The sequence below is a fragment of the Lonchura striata genome, chromosome 5 (genome assembly GCF_046129695.1).
Source record: "Lonchura striata isolate bLonStr1 chromosome 5, bLonStr1.mat, whole genome shotgun sequence".
Classification (NCBI taxonomy): domain Eukaryota; kingdom Metazoa; phylum Chordata; class Aves; order Passeriformes; family Estrildidae; genus Lonchura; species Lonchura striata.
The window spans coordinates 7,400,645-7,423,819 of record NC_134607.1 but is presented as its reverse complement, the minus strand read 5'-3'; positions in this window follow the sequence as shown (position 1 = coordinate 7,423,819).

Below are 23,175 nucleotides of genomic sequence, written 5' to 3'. Positions count from 1 at the left end.
TTGAATTCGTCCTGATGCAGCCCCTCCTGGGAAACTCGTGCTCGTCCACTGAGGCTCCGACATGCAGAGACCTCGGTGGCAACTGCAGAAATGAAGGGCTGCGATGGGTTGTCGAGAAGCAAGAAGATAGCCAGCGCCTTGTGTTTGGGAGTCAGCAGCTGCTGGACTTTTGCGATTGCTTTCACTGTGCACTGAATGCCAGGACAGCACGTGCACGTTAAAACAACGAGCTGAGCAAGAGCAGGAAGAGAGCACGGCCATCTGAGAGCATCTGGCATCTTGCTCTGGAAAGGGCAGTGTTTTTGGAGTGTGCAGTAAAATCGTGTTTCTGGACAAGGGAGGCATAAGTGCGCTGCGCTCCTAAGCTATCTCCCTGCGAGACACACTGCCAAAGCTTTTCGTTATGATGCAGTCTAGTGCAGACGCACACTACGGCTCTCGGCTCTCTGTCCGAAGCGAAGCGCCGGTGGCCGGCGTCTTTCGGCCGAAGCAGCGCTTCGGAGCGTACGGCTGCCGCTCCGCTGTTGTGTGCGCGAAGCAGCCGCTTCTCCTGCTCCGGGAGCCGGACAGAGCAGTAGCTTGTACGAGGGCGAAGAACGTTGCCGCAGGGAGACGACATTGTGTGCACAGCCTTGGCACTGCTAGAGGACGGTGGCTAAAGCTACCTGCCTTTTCAATGCACTGCTGGCATGCTTTATTGAAGGTGTTCCGAGACAACTTTCCTGGTTTTTGACTTCGTTCTGATGCAGCCCCTCCTGGGAATTTCGTGTTCGTCCCCGAAGGCTCAAGATGCAGAGAACTCGATGGCAGCTGCAGAAATGAAGGACTCTGTGGAAGTGTCGAGAAGCAAGAATGTAGACAAGCGTTTTGTGATTGGGGTGAGCAGCTGCTGGATATTTGCGATTGCTTTCACTGTGCACTGAATGCCAGGACGGCATGTGCACGTTAAAACAACGAGCTGGGCAGGAGTGGTCAGAAGGGAACGGGCATCAGACAGCAGCTTACATAGTACCATGGAAAGAGCAGTGTTTTTGGAGTGTGCAGTAAAATCGTGTTTCTGGACAAGGGAGGCATAAGTGTGCTGCGCTCCTAAGCTATCTCCCTGCGAGACACACTGCCAAAGCTTTTCGCTATGATGCAGTTTAGTGCAGACGCACACTGCGGCTCTCGGCTCTCTGTCCGAAGCGAAGCGCCGGTGGCCGGCGTCTTTCGGCTGAAGCAGCGCTTCGGAGCGTACGGCTGCCGCTCCGCTGTTGTGTGCGCGAAGCAGCCGCTTCTCCTGCTCCGGGAGCCGGACAGAGCGGTAGCTTGTACGAGGGCGAAGAACGAAGCCGCAGAGCACCGGGCTTCTGCGCGCACCCTAAGGACTGCTGGATGACCGTGGTGGCTGCTCGCCTGCCTCTTCAATTCCCTTCTAGCATCCTTATTGAAGGGGTTCCAGGAGAATTTTCCTTGTTTTTGACTTCGTAGTGATGTAGTCCTTCCTGGGAAACTCGTGTTCGTCCTCTGAGGCTCCGACATGCAGAGACCTCGGTGGCAACTGCAAAAATGAAGGACTGCGTTGAGTTGTCGAGAAGCAAGAACATAGCCAGCGCCTTGTGTTTGGGAGTGAGCAGCTGCTGGACTTTTGCGATTGCTTTCACTGTGCACTGAATGCCAGGACGGCATGTGCACGTTAAAACAACGAGCTGGGCAGGAGTGGGCAGAAGAGAGCGGGCATCAGAGAGCAGCTTACATAGTACCATGGAAAAAGCAGTGTTTTTGGAGTGTGCAGTAAAATCGTGTTTCTGGACAAGGGAGGCATAAGTGCGCTGCGCAGCTATGCTTTTTCCCTGCGAGACACACTGCCAAAGCTTTTCGCTATGATGCAGTCTAGTGCAGACGCACACTACGGCTCTCCGCTGCTGTCCGAAGTGAAGCGCCGGTGGCCGGCGTCTTTCGGCGGAAGCAGCGCTTCGGAGCGTACGGCTGCCGCTCCGCTGTTGTGTGCGCGAAGCAGCCGCTTCTCCTGCTCCGGGAGCCGGACAGAGCGGCAGCTTGTACGAGGGCGAAGAACGAAGCCGCAGAGCATCGGGCTTCTGCGCGCACCCTAAGGACTGCTAGTGGACCGTGGTGGCCGCTCGCCTGCCTCTTCAATTCCCTTCTAGCATACTTATGGAAGGTGTTTCAGAACAATTTTCCTGACTTTTGAATTCGTCCTGATGCAGCCCCTCCTGGGAAACTCGTGCTCGTCCTCTGAGTCTCCGACATGCAGAGACCTCAATGGCAACTGCAAAAATGAAGGACTGCGTTGAGTTGTCGAGAAGCAAGAAAAGAGCCAGCGCCTTGTGTTTGGGAGTCAGCAGCTGCTGGACTTTTACGATTGCTTTCACTGTGCATTCAATACCAGGACGGCATGTGCACGTTAAAACAACGAGCTGGGCAAGAGCAGGAAGGGAGCGCGGCCATCAGAGTGCAGCTTATATATTGCCCTGGAAAGGGCAGTGTTTTTGGAGTGTGCAGTAAAATCGTGTTTCTGGACAAGGGAGGCATAAGTGCGCTGCGCTGCTATGCTTTCTCCCTGCGAGACACACTGCCAAAGCTTTTCGTTATCCTGCAGTCTAGTGCAGACGCACACTACGGCTCTCGGCTGCTGTACGAAGCCAAGCGCCGGTGGCCGGCGTCTTTCGGCTGAAGCAGCGCTTCGGAGCGTACGGCTGCCGCTCCGCTCTTGTGTGCGCGAAGCAGCCGCTTCTCCTGCTCCGGGAGCCGGACAGAGCGGCAGCTTGTACGAGGGCGAAGAACGAAGCCGCAGAGCACCGGGCTTCTGCGCGCACCCTAAGGACTGCTGGAGGACCGTGGTGGCTGCTCGCCTGCCTCTTCAATTCCCTTCTAGCATCCTTATTGAAGGGGTTCCAGGAGAATTTTCCTTGTTTTTGACTTCGTAGTGATGTAGTCCTTCCTGGGAAACTCGTGTTCGTCCTCTGAGGCTCCGACATGCAGAGACCTCAGTGGCAACTGCAAAAATGAAGGACTGCGTTGAGTTGTCGAGAAGCAAGAACATAGCCAGCGCCTTGTGTTTGGGAGTGAGCAGCTGCTGGACTTTTGCGATTGCTTTCACTGTGCACTGAATGCCAGGACGGCACGTGCACGTTAAAACAACGAGCTGGGCAAGAGCAGGAAGGGAGCAGGGCCATCAGAGAGCATCTGGCATCTTGCCCTGGAAAGGGCAGTGTTTTTGGAGTGTGCAGTAAAATCGTGTTTCTGGACAAGGGAGGCATAAGTGCGCTGCGCTCCTAAGCTATCTCCCTGCGAGACACGCTGCCAAAGCTTTTCGTTATCCTGCAGTCTAGTGCAGACGCACACTACGACTCTCGGCTGCTGTCCGAAGCGAAGCGCCGGTGGCCGGCGTCTTCCGGCTGAAGCAGCGCTTCGGAGCGTACGGCTGCCGCTCCGCTCTTGTGTGCGCGAAGCAGCCGCTTCTCCTGCTCCGGGAGCCGGACAGAGCAGTAGCTTGTACGAGGGCGAAGAACGAAGCCGCAGAGCACCGGGCTTCTGCGCGCACCCTAAGGACTGCTAGTGGACCGTGGTGGCCGCTCGCCTGCCTCTTCAATTCCCTTCTAGCATCCCTATTGAAGGTGTTCCAGGACAATTTTCCTGAGTTTTGAATTCGTCCTGATGCAGCCCCTCCTGGGAAACTCGTGCTCGTCCACTGAGGCTCCGACATGCAGAGACCTCGGTGGCAACTGCAGAAATGAAGGGCTGCGATGGGTTGTCGAGAAGCAAGAACATAGCCAGCGCCTTGTGTTTGGGAGTCAGCAGCTGCTGGACTTTTGCGATTGCTTTCACTGTGCACTGAATGCCAGGACAGCACGTGCACGTTAAAACAACGAGCTGAGCGAGAGCAGGAAGAGAGCACGGCCATCTGAGAGCATCTGGCATCTTGCTCTGGAAAGGGCAGTGTTTTTGGAGTGTGCAGTAAAATCGTGTTTCTGGACAAGGGAGGCATAAGTGCGCTGCGCAGCTATGCTTTTTCCCTGCGAGACACACTGCCAAAGCTTTTCGCTATGATGCAGTCTAGTGCAGACGCACACTACGGCTCTCCGCTGCTGTCCGAAGCGAAGCGCCGGTGGCCGGCGTCTTCCGGCCGAAGCAGCGCTTCGGAGCGTACGGCTGCCGCTCCGCTGTTGTGTGTGCGAAGCAGCCGCTTCTCCTGCTCCGGGAGCCGGACAGAGCAGTAGCTTGTACGAGGGCGAAGAACGTTGCCGCAGGGAGACGACATTGTGTGCACAGCCTTGGCACTGCTAGAGGACGGTGGCTAAAGCTACCTGCCTTTTCAATGCACTGCTGGCATGCTTTATTGAAGGTGTTCCGAGACAACTTTCCTGGTTTTTGACTTCGTTCTGATGCAGCCCCTCCTGGGAATTTCGTGCTCGTCCCCGAAGGCTCGAGATGCAGAGAACTCGATGGCAGCTGCAGAAATGAAGGACTCTGTGGAAGTGTCGAGAAGCAAGAATGTAGACAAGCGTTTTGTGATTGGGGTGAGCAGCTGCTGGATATTTGCGATTGCTTTCACTGTGCACTGAATGCCAGGACGGCATGTGCACGTTAAAACAACGAGCTGGGCAGGAGTGGGCAGAAGGGAACGGGCATCAGACAGCAGCTTACATAGTACCATGGAAAGAGCAGTGTTTTTGGAGTGTGCAGTAAAATCGTGTTTCTGGACAAGGGAGGCATAAGTGTGCTGCGCTCCTAAGCTATCTCCCTGCGAGACACACTGCCAAAGCTTTTCGCTATGATGCAGTTTAGTGCAGACGCACACTACGGCTCTCGGCTCTCTGTCCGAAGCGAAGCGCCGGTGGCCGGCGTCTTTCGGCTGAAGCAGCGCTTCGGAGCGTACGGCTGCCGCTCCGCTGTTGTGTGCGTGAAGCAGCCGCTTCTCCTGCTCCGGGAGCCGGACAGAGCGGCAGCTTGTACGAGGGCGAAGAACGAAGCCGCAGAGCACCGGGCTTCTGCGCGCACCCTAAGGACTGCTGGAGGACCGTGGTGGCTGCTCGCCTGCCTCTTCAATTCCCTTCTAGCATCCTTATTGAAGGGGTTCCAGGAGAATTTTCCTTGTTTTTGACTTCGTAGTGATGTAGTCCTTCCTGGGAAACTCGTGTTCGTCCTCTGAGGCTCCGACATGCAGAGACCTCGGTGGCAACTGCAAAAATGAAGGACTGCGTTGAGTTGTCGAGAAGCAAGAACATAGCCAGCGCCTTGTGTTTGGGAGTCAGCAGCTGCTGGACTTTTGCGATTGCTTTCACTGTGCACTGAATGCCAGGACGGCATGTGCACGTTAAAACAACGAGCTGGGCAGGAGTGGGCAGAAGAGAGCGGGCATCAGACAGCAGCTTACATAGTACCATGGAAAAAGCAGTGTTTTTGGAGTGTGCAGTAAAATCGTGTTTCTGGACAAGGGAGGCATAAGTGCGCTGCGCAGCTATGCTTTTTCCCTGCGAGACACACTGCCAATGCTTTTCGCTATGATGCAGTCTAGTGCAGACGCACACTACGGCTCTCCGCTGCTGTCCGAAGTGAAGCGCCGGTGGCCGGCGTCTTTCGGCGGAAGCAGCGCTTCGGAGCGTACGGCTGCCGCTCCGCTGTTGTGTGCGCGAAGCAGCCGCTTCTCCTGCTCCGGGAGCCGGACAGAGCGGCAGCTTGTACGAGGGCGAAGAACGAAGCCGCAGAGCATCGGGCTTCTGCGCGCACCCTAAGGACTGCTAGTGGACCGTGGTGGCCGCTCGCCTGCCTCTTCAATTCCCTTCTAGCATACTTATGGAAGGTGTTTCAGAACAATTTTCCTGACTTTTGAATTCGTCCTGATGCAGCCCCTCCTGGGAAACTCGTGCTCGTCCTCTGAGTCTCCGACATGCAGAGACCTCAATGGCAACTGCAAAAATGAAGGACTGCGTTGAGTTGTCGAGAAGCAAGAAAAGAGCCAGCGCCTTGTGTTTGGGAGTCAGCAGCTGCTGGACTTTTACGATTGCTTTCACTGTGCATTCAATACCAGGACGGCATGTGCACGTTAAAACAACGAGCTGGGCAAGAGCAGGAAGGGAGCGCGGCCATCAGAGTGCAGCTTATATATTGCCCTGGAAAGGGCAGTGTTTTTGGAGTGTGCAGTAAAATCGTGTTTCTGGACAAGGGAGGCATAAGTGCGCTGCGCTGCTATGCTTTCTCCCTGCGAGACACACTGCCAAAGCTTTTCGTTATCCTGCAGTCTAGTGCAGACGCACACTACGGCTCTCGGCTGCTGTACGAAGCCAAGCGCCGGTGGCCGGCGTCTTTCGGCTGAAGCAGCGCTTCGGAGCGTACGGCTGCCGCTCCGCTCTTGTGTGCGCGAAGCAGCCGCTTCTCCTGCTCCGGGAGCCGGACAGAGCGGCAGCTTGTACGAGGGCGAAGAACGAAGCCGCAGAGCACCGGGCTTCTGCGCGCACCCTAAGGACTGCTGGAGGACCGTGGTGGCTGCTCGCCTGCCTCTTCAATTCCCTTCTAGCATCCTTATTGAAGGGGTTCCAGGAGAATTTTCCTTGTTTTTGACTTCGTAGTGATGTAGTCCTTCCTGGGAAACTCGTGTTCGTCCTCTGAGGCTCCGACATGCAGAGACCTCAGTGGCAACTGCAAAAATGAAGGACTGCGTTGAGTTGTCGAGAAGCAAGAACATAGCCAGCGCCTTGTGTTTGGGAGTCAGCAGCTGCTGGACTTTTGCGATTGCTTTCACTGTGCACTGAATGCCAGGACGGCACGTGCACGTTAAAACAACGAGCTGGGCAAGAGCAGGAAGGGAGCAGGGCCATCAGAGAGCATCTGGCATCTTGCCCTGGAAAGGGCAGTGTTTTTGGAGTGTGCAGTAAAATCGTGTTTCTGGACAAGGGAGGCATAAGTGCGCTGCGCTCCTAAGCTATCTCCCTGCGAGACACGCTGCCAAAGCTTTTCGTTATCCTGCAGTCTAGTGCAGACGCACACTACGACTCTCGGCTGCTGTCCGAAGCGAAGCGCCGGTGGCCGGCGTCTTCCGGCTGAAGCAGCGCTTCGGAGCGTACGGCTGCCGCTCCGCTCTTGTGTGCGCGAAGCAGCCGCTTCTCCTGCTCCGGGAGCCGGACAGAGCAGTAGCTTGTACGAGGGCGAAGAACGAAGCCGCAGAGCACCGGGCTTCTGCGCGCACCCTAAGGACTGCTAGTGGACCGTGGTGGCCGCTCGCCTGCCTCTTCAATTCCCTTCTAGCATCCCTATTGAAGGTGTTCCAGGACAATTTTCCTGAGTTTTGAATTCGTCCTGATGCAGCCCCTCCTGGGAAACTCGTGCTCGTCCACTGAGGCTCCGACATGCAGAGACCTCGGTGGCAACTGCAGAAATGAAGGGCTGCGATGGGTTGTCGAGAAGCAAGAACATAGCCAGCGCCTTGTGTTTGGGAGTCAGCAGCTGCTGGACTTTTGCGATTGCTTTCACTGTGCACTGAATGCCAGGACAGCACGTGCACGTTAAAACAACGAGCTGAGCGAGAGCAGGAAGAGAGCACGGCCATCTGAGAGCATCTGGCATCTTGCTCTGGAAAGGGCAGTGTTTTTGGAGTGTGCAGTAAAATCGTGTTTCTGGACAAGGGAGGCATAAGTGCGCTGCGCTCCTAAGCTATCTCCGTGCGAGACACACTGCCAAAGCTTTTCGCTATGATGCAGTCTAGTGCAGACGCACACTACGGCTCTCGGCTGCTGTCCGAAGCGAAGCGCCGGTGGCCGGCGTCTTTCGGCTGAAGCAGCGCTTCGGAGCGTACGGCTGCCGCTCCGCTGTTGTGTGCGCGAAGCAGCCGCTTCTCCTGCTCCGGGAGCCGGACAGAGCGGCAGCTTGTACGAGGGCGAAGAACGAAGCCGCAGAGCATCGGGCTTCTGCGCGCACCCTAAGGACTGCTAGTTGACCGTGGTGGCCGCTCGCCTGCCTCTTCAATTCCCTTCTAGCATACTTATGGAAGGTGTTTCAGAACAATTTTCCTGACTTTTGAATTCCTCCTGATGCAGCCCCTCCTGGGAAACTCGTGCTCGTCCACTGATTCTCCGACATGCAGAGACCTCAATGGCAACTGCAAAAATGAAGGACTGCGTTGAGTTGTCGAGAAGCAAGAAAAGAGCCAGCGCCTTGTGTTTGGGAGTCAGCAGCTGCTGGACTTTTACGATTGCTTTCACTGTGCATTCAATACCAGGACGGCATGTGCACGTTAAAACAACGAGCTGGGCAAGAGCAGGAAGGGAGCGCGGCCATCAGAGTGCAGCTTATATATTGCCCTGGAAAGAGCAGTGTTTTTGGAGTGTGCAGTAAAATCGTGTTTCTGGACAAGGGAGGCATAAGTGCGCTGCGCTGCTATGCTTTTTCCCTGCGAGACACACTGCCAAAGCTTTTCGCTATGATGCAGTCTAGTGCAGACGCACACTACGGCTCTCCGCTGCTGTCCGAAGCCAAGCGCCGGTGGCCGGCGTCTTTCGGCTGAAGCAGCGCTTCGGAGCGTACGGCTGCCGCTCCGCTGTTGTGTGCGCGAAGCAGCCGCTTCTCCTGCTCCGGGAGCCGGACAGAGCGGCAGCTTGTACGAGGGCGAAGAACGAAGCCGCAGAGCACCGGGCTTCTGCGCGCACCCTAAGGACTGCTAGAGGACCGTGGTGGCTGCTCGCCTGCCTCTTCAATTCCCTTCTAGCATCCTTATTGAAGGGGTTCCAGGAGAATTTTCCTTGTTTTTGACTTCGTCGTGATGCAGTCCTTCCTGGGAAACTCGTGCTCGTCCACTGAGGCTCCGACATGCAGAGACCTCGGTGGCAACTGCAAAAATGAAGGACTGCGTTGAGTTGTCGAGAAGCAAGAACATAGCCAGCGCCTTGTGTTTGGGAGTCAGCAGCTGCTGGACTTTTGCGATTGCTTTCACTGTGCACTGAATGCCAGGACGGCATGTGCACGTTAAAACAACGAGCTGGGCAGGAGTGGGCAGAAGAGAGCGGGCATCAGACAGCAGCTTACATAGTACCATGGAAAGAGCAGTGTTTTTGGAGTGTGCAGTAAAATCGTGTTTCTGGACAAGGGAGGCATAAGTGCGCTGCGCAGCTATGCTTTTTCCCTGCAAGACACACTGCCAAAGCTTTTCGCTATGATGCAGTCTAGTGCAGACGCACACTACGGCTCTCCGCTGCTGTCCGAAGCGAAGCGCCGGTGGCCGGCGTCTTTCGGCTGAAGCAGCGCTTCGGAGCGTACGGCTGCCGCTCCGCTGTTGTGTGCGCGAAGCAGCCGCTTCTCCTGCTCCGGGAGCCGGACAGAGCGGCAGCTTGTACGAGGGCGAAGAACGAAGCCGCAGAGCACCGGGCTTCTGCGCGCACCCTAAGGACTGCTAGTTGACCGTGGTGGCCGCTCGCCTGCCTCTTCAATTCCCTTCTAGCATACTTATGGAAGGTGTTTCAGAACAATTTTCCTGACTTTTGAATTCCTCCTGATGCAGTCCTTCCTGGGAAACTCGTGCTCGTCCACTGAGGCTCCGACATGCAGAGACCTCGGTGGCAACTGCAAAAATGAAGGACTGCGTTGAGTTGTCGAGAAGCAAGAACATAGCCAGCGCCTTGTGTTTGGGAGTCAGCAGCTGCTGGACTTTTGCGATTGCTTTCACTGTGCACTGAATGCCAGGACGGCATGTGCACGTTAAAACAACGAGCTGGGCAGGAGTGGGCAGAAGAGAGCGGGCATCAGACAGCAGCTTACATAGTACCATGGAAAGAGCAGTGTTTTTGGAGTGTGCAGTAAAATCGTGTTTCTGGACAAGGGAGGCATAAGTGCGCTGCGCAGCTATGCTTTTTCCCTGCGAGACACACTGCCAAAGCTTTTCGCTATGATGCAGTCTAGTGCAGACGCACACTACGGCTCTCCGCTGCTGTCCGAAGCGAAGCGCCGGTGGCCGGCGTCTTTCGGCTGAAGCAGCGCTTCGGAGCGTACGGCTGCCGCTCCGCTGTTGTGTGCGCGAAGCAGCCGCTTCTCCTGCTCCGGGAGCCGGACAGAGCGGCAGCTTGTACGAGGGCGAAGAACGAAGCCGCAGAGCACCGGGCTTCTGCGCGCACCCTAAGGACTGCTGGAGGACCGTGGTGGCCGCTCGCCTGCCTCTTCAATTCCCTTCTAGCATACTTATGGAAGGTGTTTCAGAACAATTTTCCTGACTTTTGAATTCCTCCTGATGCAGCCCCTCCTGGGAAACTCGTGCTCGTCCTCTGAGTCTCCGACATGCAGAGACCTCAATGGCAACTGCAAAAATGAAGGACTGCGTTGAGTTGTCGAGAAGCAAGAAAAGAGCCAGCGCCTTGTGTTTGGGAGTCAGCAGCTGCTGGACTTTTGCTATTGCTTTCACTGTGCACTGAATGCCAGGACGGCACGTGCACGTCAAAACAACGAGCTGGGCAAGAGCAGGAAGGGAGCAGGGCCATCAGAGAGCATCTGGCATCTTGCCCTGGAAAGGGCAGTGTTTTTGGAGTGTGCAGTAAAATCGTGTTTCTGGACAAGGGAGGCATAAGTGCGCTGCGCTCCTAAGCTATCTCCCTGCGAGACACACTGCCAAAGCTTTTCGTTATGATGCAGTCTAGTGCAGACGCACACTACGGCTCTCGGCTCTCTGTCCGAAGCGAAGCGCCGGTGGCCGGCGTCTTTCGGCCGAAGCAGCGCTTCGGAGCGTACGGCTGCCGCTCCGCTGTTGTGTGCGCGAAGCAGCCGCTTCTCCTGCTCCGGGAGCCGGACAGAGCAGTAGCTTGTACGAGGGCGAAGAACGTTGCCGCAGGGAGACGACATTGTGTGCACAGCCTTGGCACTGCTAGAGGACGGTGGCTAAAGCTACCTGCCTTTTCAATGCACTGCTGGCATGCTTTATTGAAGGTGTTCCGAGACAACTTTCCTGGTTTTTGACTTCGTTCTGATGCAGCCCCTCCTGGGAATTTCGTGCTCGTCCCCGAAGGCTCGAGATGCAGAGAACTCGATGGCAGCTGCAGAAATGAAGGACTCTGTGGAAGTGTCGAGAAGCAAGAATGTAGACAAGCGTTTTGTGATTGGGGTGAGCAGCTGCTGGATATTTGCGATTGCTTTCACTGTGCACTGAATGCCAGGACGGCATGTGCACGTTAAAACAACGAGCTGGGCAGGAGTGGTCAGAAGGGAACGGGCATCAGACAGCAGCTTACATAGTACCATGGAAAGAGCAGTGTTTTTGGAGTGTGCAGTAAAATCGTGTTTCTGGACAAGGGAGGCATAAGTGTGCTGCGCTCCTAAGCTATCTCCCTGCGAGACACACTGCCAAAGCTTTTCGCTATGATGCAGTTTAGTGCAGACGCACACTACGGCTCTCGGCTCTCTGTCCGAAGCGAAGCGCCGGTGGCCGGCGTCTTTCGGCTGAAGCAGCGCTTCGGAGCGTACGGCTGCCGCTCCGCTGTTGTGTGCGCGAAGCAGCCGCTTCTCCTGCTCCGGGAGCCGGACAGAGCGGCAGCTTGTACGAGGGCGAAGAACGAAGCCGCAGAGCACCGGGCTTCTGCGCGCACCCTAAGGACTGCTGGAGGACCGTGGTGGCTGCTCGCCTGCCTCTTCAATTCCCTTCTAGCATCCTTATTGAAGGGGTTCCAGGAGAATTTTCCTTGTTTTTGACTTCGTAGTGATGTAGTCCTTCCTGGGAAACTCGTGTTCGTCCTCTGAGGCTCCGACATGCAGAGACCTCAGTGGCAACTGCAAAAATGAAGGACTGCGTTGAGTTGTCGAGAAGCAAGAACATAGCCAGCGCCTTGTGTTTGGGAGTGAGCAGCTGCTGGACTTTTGCGATTGCTTTCACTGTGCACTGAATGCCAGGACGGCACGTGCACGTTAAAACAACGAGCTGGGCAAGAGCAGGAAGGGAGCAGGGCCATCAGAGAGCATCTGGCATCTTGCCCTGGAAAGGGCAGTGTTTTTGGAGTGTGCAGTAAAATCGTGTTTCTGGACAAGGGAGGCATAAGTGCGCTGCGCTCCTAAGCTATCTCCCTGCGAGACACGCTGCCAAAGCTTTTCGTTATCCTGCAGTCTAGTGCAGACGCACACTACGACTCTCGGCTGCTGTCCGAAGCGAAGCGCCGGTGGCCGGCGTCTTCCGGCTGAAGCAGCGCTTCGGAGCGTACGGCTGCCGCTCCGCTCTTGTGTGCGCGAAGCAGCCGCTTCTCCTGCTCCGGGAGCCGGACAGAGCAGTAGCTTGTACGAGGGCGAAGAACGAAGCCGCAGAGCACCGGGCTTCTGCGCGCACTCTAAGGACTGCTAGTGGACCGTGGTGGCCGCTCGCCTGCCTCTTCAATTCCCTTCTAGCATCCCTATTGAAGGTGTTCCAGGACAATTTTCCTGAGTTTTGAATTCGTCCTGATGCAGCCCCTCCTGGGAAACTCGTGCTCGTCCACTGAGGCTCCGACATGCAGAGACCTCGGTGGCAACTGCAGAAATGAAGGGCTGCGATGGGTTGTCGAGAAGCAAGAACATAGCCAGCGCCTTGTGTTTGGGAGTCAGCAGCTGCTGGACTTTTGCGATTGCTTTCACTGTGCACTGAATGCCAGGACAGCACGTGCACGTTAAAACAACGAGCTGAGCGAGAGCAGGAAGAGAGCACGGCCATCTGAGAGCATCTGGCATCTTGCTCTGGAAAGGGCAGTGTTTTTGGAGTGTGCAGTAAAATCGTGTTTCTGGACAAGGGAGGCATAAGTGCGCTGCGCAGCTATGCTTTTTCCCTGCGAGACACACTGCCAAAGCTTTTCGCTATGATGCAGTCTAGTGCAGACGCACACTACGGCTCTCGGCTGCTGTCCGAAGCGAAGCGCCGGTGGCCGGCGTCTTCCGGCCGAAGCAGCGCTTCGGAGCGTACGGCTGCCGCTCCGCTGTTGTGTGTGCGAAGCAGCCGCTTCTCCTGCTCCGGGAGCCGGACAGAGCAGTAGCTTGTACGAGGGCGAAGAACGTTGCCGCAGGGAGACGACATTGTGTGCACAGCCTTGGCACTGCTAGAGGACGGTGGCTAAAGCTACCTGCCTTTTCAATGCACTGCTGGCATGCTTTATTGAAGGTGTTCCGAGACAACTTTCCTGGTTTTTGACTTCGTTCTGATGCAGCCCCTCCTGGGAATTTCGTGCTCGTCCCCGAAGGCTCGAGATGCAGAGAACTCGATGGCAGCTGCAGAAATGAAGGACTCTGTGGAAGTGTCGAGAAGCAAGAATGTAGACAAGCGTTTTGTGATTGGGGTGAGCAGCTGCTGGATATTTGCGATTGCTTTCACTGTGCACTGAATGCCAGGACGGCATGTGCACGTTAAAACAACGAGCTGGGCAGGAGTGGTCAGAAGGGAACGGGCATCAGACAGCAGCTTACATAGTACCATGGAAAGAGCAGTGTTTTTGGAGTGTGCAGTAAAATCGTGTTTCTGGACAAGGGAGGCATAAGTGTGCTGCGCTCCTAAGCTATCTCCCTGCGAGACACACTGCCAAAGCTTTTCGCTATGATGCAGTTTAGTGCAGACGCACACTACGGCTCTCGGCTCTCTGTCCGAAGCGAAGCGCCGGTGGCCGGCGTCTTTCGGCTGAAGCAGCGCTTCGGAGCGTACGGCTGCCGCTCCGCTGTTGTGTGCGTGAAGCAGCCGCTTCTCCTGCTCCGGGAGCCGGACAGAGCGGCAGCTTGTACGAGGGCGAAGAACGAAGCCGCAGAGCACCGGGCTTCTGCGCGCACCCTAAGGACTGCTGGAGGACCGTGGTGGCTGCTCGCCTGCCTCTTCAATTCCCTTCTAGCATCCTTATTGAAGGGGTTCCAGGAGAATTTTCCTTGTTTTTGACTTCGTAGTGATGTAGTCCTTCCTGGGAAACTCGTGTTCGTCCTCTGAGGCTCCGACATGCAGAGACCTCGGTGGCAACTGCAAAAATGAAGGACTGCGTTGAGTTGTCGAGAAGCAAGAACATAGCCAGCGCCTTGTGTTTGGGAGTCAGCAGCTGCTGGACTTTTGCGATTGCTTTCACAGTGCACTGAATGCCAGGACGGCATGTGCACGTTAAAACAACGAGCTGGGCAGGAGTGGGCAGAAGAGAGCGGGCATCAGACAGCAGCTTACATAGTACCATGGAAAAAGCAGTGTTTTTGGAGTGTGCAGTAAAATCGTGTTTCTGGACAAGGGAGGCATAAGTGCGCTGCGCAGCTATGCTTTTTCCCTGCGAGACACACTGCCAATGCTTTTCGCTATGATGCAGTCTAGTGCAGACGCACACTACGGCTCTCCGCTGCTGTCCGAAGTGAAGCGCCGGTGGCCGGCGTCTTTCGGCGGAAGCAGCGCTTCGGAGCGTACGGCTGCCGCTCCGCTGTTGTGTGCGCGAAGCAGCCGCTTCTCCTGCTCCGGGAGCCGGACAGAGCGGCAGCTTGTACGAGGGCGAAGAACGAAGCCGCAGAGCATCGGGCTTCTGCGCGCACCCTAAGGACTGCTAGTGGACCGTGGTGGCCGCTCGCCTGCCTCTTCAATTCCCTTCTAGCATACTTATGGAAGGTGTTTCAGAACAATTTTCCTGACTTTTGAATTCGTCCTGATGCAGCCCCTCCTGGGAAACTCGTGCTCGTCCTCTGAGTCTCCGACATGCAGAGACCTCAATGGCAACTGCAAAAATGAAGGACTGCGTTGAGTTGTCGAGAAGCAAGAAAAGAGCCAGCGCCTTGTGTTTGGGAGTCAGCAGCTGCTGGACTTTTACGATTGCTTTCACTGTGCATTCAATACCAGGACGGCATGTGCACGTTAAAACAACGAGCTGGGCAAGAGCAGGAAGGGAGCGCGGCCATCAGAGTGCAGCTTATATATTGCCCTGGAAAGGGCAGTGTTTTTGGAGTGTGCAGTAAAATCGTGTTTCTGGACAAGGGAGGCATAAGTGCGCTGCGCTGCTATGCTTTCTCCCTGCGAGACACACTGCCAAAGCTTTTCGTTATCCTGCAGTCTAGTGCAGACGCACACTACGGCTCTCGGCTGCTGTACGAAGCCAAGCGCCGGTGGCCGGCGTCTTTCGGCTGAAGCAGCGCTTCGGAGCGTACGGCTGCCGCTCCGCTCTTGTGTGCGCGAAGCAGCCGCTTCTCCTGCTCCGGGAGCCGGACAGAGCGGTAGCTTGTACGAGGGCGAAGAACGAAGCCGCAGAGCACCGGGCTTCTGCGCGCACCCTAAGGACTGCTGGAGGACCGTGGTGGCTGCTCGCCTGCCTCTTCAATTCCCTTCTAGCATCCTTATTGAAGGGGTTCCAGGAGAATTTTCCTTGTTTTTGACTTCGTAGTGATGTAGTCCTTCCTGGGAAACTCGTGTTCGTCCTCTGAGGCTCCGACATGCAGAGACCTCAGTGGCAACTGCAAAAATGAAGGACTGCGTTGAGTTGTCGAGAAGCAAGAACATAGCCAGCGCCTTGTGTTTGGGAGTGAGCAGCTGCTGGACTTTTGCGATTGCTTTCACTGTGCACTGAATGCCAGGACGGCACGTGCACGTTAAAACAACGAGCTGGGCAAGAGCAGGAAGGGAGCAGGGCCATCAGAGAGCATCTGGCATCTTGCCCTGGAAAGGGCAGTGTTTTTGGAGTGTGCAGTAAAATCGTGTTTCTGGACAAGGGAGGCATAAGTGCGCTGCGCTCCTAAGCTATCTCCCTGCGAGACACGCTGCCAAAGCTTTTCGTTATCCTGCAGTCTAGTGCAGACGCACACTACGACTCTCGGCTGCTGTCCGAAGCGAAGCGCCGGTGGCCGGCGTCTTCCGGCTGAAGCAGCGCTTCGGAGCGTACGGCTGCCGCTCCGCTCTTGTGTGCGCGAAGCAGCCGCTTCTCCTGCTCCGGGAGCCGGACAGAGCAGTAGCTTGTACGAGGGCGAAGAACGAAGCCGCAGAGCACCGGGCTTCTGCGTGCACCCTAAGGACTGCTAGTGGACCGTGGTGGCCGCTCGCCTGCCTCTTCAATTCCCTTCTAGCATCCCTATTGAAGGTGTTCCAGGACAATTTTCCTGAGTTTTGAATTCGTCCTGATGCAGCCCCTCCTGGGAAACTCGTGCTCGTCCACTGAGGCTCCGACATGCAGAGACCTCGGTGGCAACTGCAGAAATGAAGGGCTGCGATGGGTTGTCGAGAAGCAAGAACATAGCCAGCGCCTTGTGTTTGGGAGTCAGCAGCTGCTGGACTTTTGCGATTGCTTTCACTGTGCACTGAATGCCAGGACAGCACGTGCACGTTAAAACAACGAGCTGAGCGAGAGCAGGAAGAGAGCACGGCCATCTGAGAGCATCTGGCATCTTGCTCTGGAAAGGGCAGTGTTTTTGGAGTGTGCAGTAAAATCGTGTTTCTGGACAAGGGAGGCATAAGTGCGCTGCGCTCCTAAGCTATCTCCGTGCGAGACACACTGCCAAAGCTTTTCGCTATGATGCAGTCTAGTGCAGACGCACACTACGGCTCTCGGCTGCTGTCCGAAGCGAAGCGCCGGTGGCCGGCGTCTTTCGGCTGAAGCAGCGCTTCGGAGCGTACGGCTGCCGCTCCGCTGTTGTGTGCGCGAAGCAGCCGCTTCTCCTGCTCCGGGAGCCGGACAGAGCGGCAGCTTGTACGAGGGCGAAGAACGAAGCCGCAGAGCATCGGGCTTCTGCGCGCACCCTAAGGACTGCTAGTTGACCGTGGTGGCCGCTCGCCTGCCTCTTCAATTCCCTTCTAGCATACTTATGGAAGGTGTTTCAGAACAATTTTCCTGACTTTTGAATTCCTCCTGATGCAGCCCCTCCTGGGAAACTCGTGCTCGTCCACTGATTCTCCGACATGCAGAGACCTCAATGGCAACTGCAAAAATGAAGGACTGCGTTGAGTTGTCGAGAAGCAAGAAAAGAGCCAGCGCCTTGTGTTTGGGAGTCAGCAGCTGCTGGACTTTTACGATTGCTTTCACTGTGCATTCAATACCAGGACGGCATGTGCACGTTAAAACAACGAGCTGGGCAAGAGCAGGAAGGGAGCGCGGCCATCAGAGTGCAGCTTATATATTGCCCTGGAAAGAGCAGTGTTTTTGGAGTGTGCAGTAAAATCGTGTTTCTGGACAAGGGAGGCATAAGTGCGCTGCGCTGCTATGCTTTTTCCCTGCGAGACACACTGCCAAAGCTTTTCGCTATGATGCAGTCTAGTGCAGACGCACACTACGGCTCTCCGCTGCTGTCCGAAGCCAAGCGCCGGTGGCCGGCGTCTTCCGGCCGAAGCAGCGCTTCGGAGCGTACGGCTGCCGCTCCGCTGTTGTGTGTGCGAAGCAGCCGCTTCTCCTGCTCCGGGAGCCGGACAGAGCAGTAGCTTGTACGAGGGCGAAGAACGTTGCCGCAGGGAGACGACATTGTGTGCACAGCCTTGGCACTGCTAGAGGACGGTGGCTAAAGCTACCTGCCTTTTCAATGCACTGCTGGCATGCTTTATTGAAGGTGTTCCGAGACAACTTTCCTGGTTTTTGACTTCGTTCTGATGCAGCCCCTCCTGGGAATTTCGTGCTCGTCCCCGAAGGCTCGAGATGCAGAGAACTCGATGGCAGCTGCAGAAATGAAGGACTCTGTGGAAGTGTCGAGAAGCAAGAATGTAGACAAGCGTTTTGTGATTGGGGTGAGCAGCTGCTGGATATTTGCGATTGCTTTCACTGTGCACTGAATGCCAGGACGGCATGTGCACGTTAAAACAACGAGCTGGGCAGGAGTGGGCAGAAGGGAACGGGCATCAGACAGCAGCTTACATAGTACCATGGAAAGAGCAGTGTTTTTGGAGTGTGCAGTAAAATCGTGTTTCTGGACAAGGGAGGCATAAGTGTGCTGCGCTCCTAAGCTATCTCCCTGCGAGACACACTGCCAAAGCTTTTCGCTATGATGCAGTTTAGTGCAGACGCACACTACGGCTCTCGGCTCTCTGTCCGAAGCGAAGCGCCGGTGGCCGGCGTCTTTCGGCTGAAGCAGCGCTTCGGAGCGTACGGCTGCCGCTCCGCTGTTGTGTGCGTGAAGCAGCCGCTTCTCCTGCTCCGGGAGCCGGACAGAGCGGCAGCTTGTACGAGGGCGAAGAACGAAGCCGCAGAGCACCGGGCTTCTGCGCGCACCCTAAGGACTGCTGGAGGACCGTGGTGGCTGCTCGCCTGCCTCTTCAATTCCCTTCTAGCATCCTTATTGAAGGGGTTCCAGGAGAATTTTCCTTGTTTTTGACTTCGTAGTGATGTAGTCCTTCCTGGGAAACTCGTGTTCGTCCTCTGAGGCTCCGACATGCAGAGACCTCGGTGGCAACTGCAAAAATGAAGGACTGCGTTGAGTTGTCGAGAAGCAAGAACATAGCCAGCGCCTTGTGTTTGGGAGTCAGCAGCTGCTGGACTTTTGCGATTGCTTTCACTGTGCACTGAATGCCAGGACGGCATGTGCACGTTAAAACAACGAGCTGGGCAGGAGTGGGCAGAAGAGAGCGGGCATCAGACAGCAGCTTACATAGTACCATGGAAAAAGCAGTGTTTTTGGAGTGTGCAGTAAAATCGTGTTTCTGGACAAGGGAGGCATAAGTGCGCTGCGCAGCTATGCTTTTTCCCTGCGAGACACACTGCCAATGCTTTTCGCTATGATGCAGTCTAGTGCAGACGCACACTACGGCTCTCCGCTGCTGTCCGAAGTGAAGCGCCGGTGGCCGGCGTCTTTCGGCGGAAGCAGCGCTTCGGAGCGTACGGCTGCCGCTCCGCTGTTGTGTGCGCGAAGCAGCCGCTTCTCCTGCTCCGGGAGCCGGACAGAGCGGCAGCTTGTACGAGGGCGAAGAACGAAGCCGCAGAGCATCGGGCTTCTGCGCGCACCCTAAGGACTGCTAGTGGACCGTGGTGGCCGCTCGCCTGCCTCTTCAATTCCCTTCTAGCATACTTATGGAAGGTGTTTCAGAACAATTTTCCTGACTTTTGAATTCGTCCTGATGCAGCCCCTCCTGGGAAACTCGTGCTCGTCCTCTGAGTCTCCGACATGCAGAGACCTCAATGGCAACTGCAAAAATGAAGGACTGCGTTGAGTTGTCGAGAAGCAAGAAAAGAGCCAGCGCCTTGTGTTTGGGAGTCAGCAGCTGCTGGACTTTTACGATTGCTTTCACTGTGCATTCAATACCAGGACGGCATGTGCACGTTAAAACAACGAGCTGGGCAAGAGCAGGAAGGGAGCGCGGCCATCAGAGTGCAGCTTATATATTGCCCTGGAAAGGGCAGTGTTTTTGGAGTGTGCAGTAAAATCGTGTTTCTGGACAAGGGAGGCATAAGTGCGCTGCGCTGCTATGCTTTCTCCCTGCGAGACACACTGCCAAAGCTTTTCGTTATCCTGCAGTCTAGTGCAGACGCACACTACGGCTCTCGGCTGCTGTACGAAGCCAAGCGCCGGTGGCCGGCGTCTTTCGGCTGAAGCAGCGCTTCGGAGCGTACGGCTGCCGCTCCGCTGTTGTGTGCGCGAAGCAGCCGCTTCTCCTGCTCCGGGAGCCGGACAGAGCAGTAGCTTGTACGAGGGCGAAGAACGTTGCCGCAGGGAGACGACATTGTGTGCACAGCCTTGGCACTGCTAGAGGACGGTGGCTAAAGCTACCTGCCTTTTCAATGCACTGCTGGCATGCTTTATTGAAGGTGTTCCGAGACAACTTTCCTGGTTTTTGACTTCGTTCTGATGCAGCCCCTCCTGGGAATTTCGTGCTCGTCCCCGAAGGCTCGAGATGCAGAGAACTCGATGGCAGCTGCAGAAATGAAGGACTCTGTGGAAGTGTCGAGAAGCAAGAATGTAGACAAGCGTTTTGTGATTGGGGTGAGCAGCTGCTGGATATTTGCGATTGCTTTCACTGTGCACTGAATGCCAGGACGGCATGTGCACGTTAAAACAACGAGCTGGGCAGGAGTGGTCAGAAGGGAACGTGCATCAGACAGCAGCTTACATAGTACCATGGAAAGAGCAGTGTTTTTGGAGTGTGCAGTAAAATCGTGTTTCTGGACAAGGGAGGCATAAGTGTGCTGCGCTCCTAAGCTATCTCCCTGCGAGACACACTGCCAAAGCTTTTCGCTATGATGCAGTTTAGTGCAGACGCACACTACGGCTCTCGGCTCTCTGTCCGAAGCGAAGCGCCGGTGGCCGGCGTCTTTCGGCTGAAGCAGCGCTTCGGAGCGTACGGCTGCCGCTCCGCTGTTGTGTGCGCGAAGCAGCCGCTTCTCCTGCTCCGGGAGCCGGACAGAGCGGCAGCTTGTACGAGGGCGAAGAACGAAGCCGCAGAGCACCGGGCTTCTGCGCGCACCCTAAGGACTGCTGGAGGACCGTGGTGGCTGCTCGCCTGCCTCTTCAATTCCCTTCTAGCATCCTTATTGAAGGGGTTCCAGGAGAATTTTCCTTGTTTTTGACTTCGTAGTGATGTAGTCCTTCCTGGGAAACTCGTGTTCGTCCTCTGAGGCTCCGACATGCAGAGACCTCAGTGGCAACTGCAAAAATGAAGGACTGCGTTGAGTTGTCGAGAAGCAAGAACATAGCCAGCGCCTTGTGTTTGGGAGTGAGCAGCTGCTGGACTTTTGCGATTGCTTTCACTGTGCACTGAATGCCAGGACGGCACGTGCACGTTAAAACAACGAGCTGGGCAAGAGCAGGAAGGGAGCAGGGCCATCAGAGAGCATCTGGCATCTTGCCCTGGAAAGGGCAGTGTTTTTGGAGTGTGCAGTAAAATCGTGTTTCTGGACAAGGGAGGCATAAGTGCGCTGCGCTCCTAAGCTATCTCCCTGCGAGACACGCTGCCAAAGCTTTTCGTTATCCTGCAGTCTAGTGCAGACGCACACTACGACTCTCGGCTGCTGTCCGAAGCGAAGCGCCGGTGGCCGGCGTCTTCCGGCTGAAGCAGCGCTTCGGAGCGTACGGCTGCCGCTCCGCTCTTGTGTGCGCGAAGCAGCCGCTTCTCCTGCTCCGGGAGCCGGACAGAGCAGTAGCTTGTACGAGGGCGAAGAACGAAGCCGCAGAGCACCGGGCTTCTGCGCGCACCCTAAGGACTGCTAGTGGACCGTGGTGGCCGCTCGCCTGCCTCTTCAATTCCCTTCTAGCATCCCTATTGAAGGTGTTCCAGGACAATTTTCCTGAGTTTTGAATTCGTCCTGATGCAGCCCCTCCTGGGAAACTCGTGCTCGTCCACTGAGGCTCCGACATGCAGAGACCTCGGTGGCAACTGCAGAAATGAAGGGCTGCGATGGGTTGTCGAGAAGCAAGAACATAGCCAGCGCCTTGTGTTTGGGAGTCAGCAGCTGCTGGACTTTTGCGATTGCTTTCACTGTGCACTGAATGCCAGGACAGCACGTGCACGTTAAAACAACGAGCTGAGCGAGAGCAGGAAGAGAGCACGGCCATCTGAGAGCATCTGGCATCTTGCTCTGGAAAGGGCAGTGTTTTTGGAGTGTGCAGTAAAATCGTGTTTCTGGACAAGGGAGGCATAAGTGCGCTGCGCAGCTATGCTTTTTCCCTGCGAGACACACTGCCAAAGCTTTTCGCTATGATGCAGTCTAGTGCAGACGCACACTACGGCTCTCGGCTCTCTGTCCGAAGCGAAGCGCCGGTGGCCGGCGTCTTCCGGCCGAAGCAGCGCTTCGGAGCGTACGGCTGCCGCTCCGCTGTTGTGTGTGCGAAGCAGCCGCTTCTCCTGCTCCGGGAGCCGGACAGAGCAGTAGCTTGTACGAGGGCGAAGAACGTTGCCGCAGGGAGACGACATTGTGTGCACAGCCTTGGCACTGCTAGAGGACGGTGGCTAAAGCTACCTGCCTTTTCAATGCACTGCTGGCATGCTTTATTGAAGGTGTTCCGAGACAACTTTCCTGGTTTTTGACTTCGTTCTGATGCAGCCCCTCCTGGGAATTTCGTGCTCGTCCCCGAAGGCTCGAGATGCAGAGAACTCGATGGCAGCTGCAGAAATGAAGGACTCTGTGGAAGTGTCGAGAAGCAAGAATGTAGACAAGCGTTTTGTGATTGGGGTGAGCAGCTGCTGGATATTTGCGATTGCTTTCACTGTGCACTGAATGCCAGGACGGCATGTGCACGTTAAAACAACGAGCTGGGCAGGAGTGGGCAGAAGGGAACGGGCATCAGACAGCAGCTTACATAGTACCATGGAAAGAGCAGTGTTTTTGGAGTGTGCAGTAAAATCGTGTTTCTGGACAAGGGAGGCATAAGTGTGCTGCGCTCCTAAGCTATCTCCCTGCGAGACACACTGCCAAAGCTTTTCGCTATGATGCAGTTTAGTGCAGACGCACACTACGGCTCTCGGCTCTCTGTCCGAAGCGAAGCGCCGGTGGCCGGCGTCTTTCGGCTGAAGCAGCGCTTCGGAGCGTACGGCTGCCGCTCCGCTGTTGTGTGCGTGAAGCAGCCGCTTCTCCTGCTCCGGGAGCCGGACAGAGCGGCAGCTTGTACGAGGGCGAAGAACGAAGCCGCAGAGCACCGGGCTTCTGCGCGCACCCTAAGGACTGCTGGAGGACCGTGGTGGCTGCTCGCCTGCCTCTTCAATTCCCTTCTAGCATCCTTATTGAAGGGGTTCCAGGAGAATTTTCCTTGTTTTTGACTTCGTAGTGATGTAGTCCTTCCTGGGAAACTCGTGTTCGTCCTCTGAGGCTCCGACATGCAGAGACCTCGGTGGCAACTGCAAAAATGAAGGACTGCGTTGAGTTGTCGAGAAGCAAGAACATAGCCAGCGCCTTGTGTTTGGGAGTCAGCAGCTGCTGGACTTTTGCGATTGCTTTCACTGTGCACTGAATGCCAGGACGGCATGTGCACGTTAAAACAACGAGCTGGGCAGGAGTGGGCAGAAGAGAGCGGGCATCAGACAGCAGCTTACATAGTACCATGGAAAAAGCAGTGTTTTTGGAGTGTGCAGTAAAATCGTGTTTCTGGACAAGGGAGGCATAAGTGCGCTGCGCAGCTATGCTTTTTCCCTGCGAGACACACTGCCAATGCTTTTCGCTATGATGCAGTCTAGTGCAGACGCACACTACGGCTCTCCGCTGCTGTCCGAAGTGAAGCGCCGGTGGCCGGCGTCTTTCGGCGGAAGCAGCGCTTCGGAGCGTACGGCTGCCGCTCCGCTGTTGTGTGCGCGAAGCAGCCGCTTCTCCTGCTCCGGGAGCCGGACAGAGCGGCAGCTTGTACGAGGGC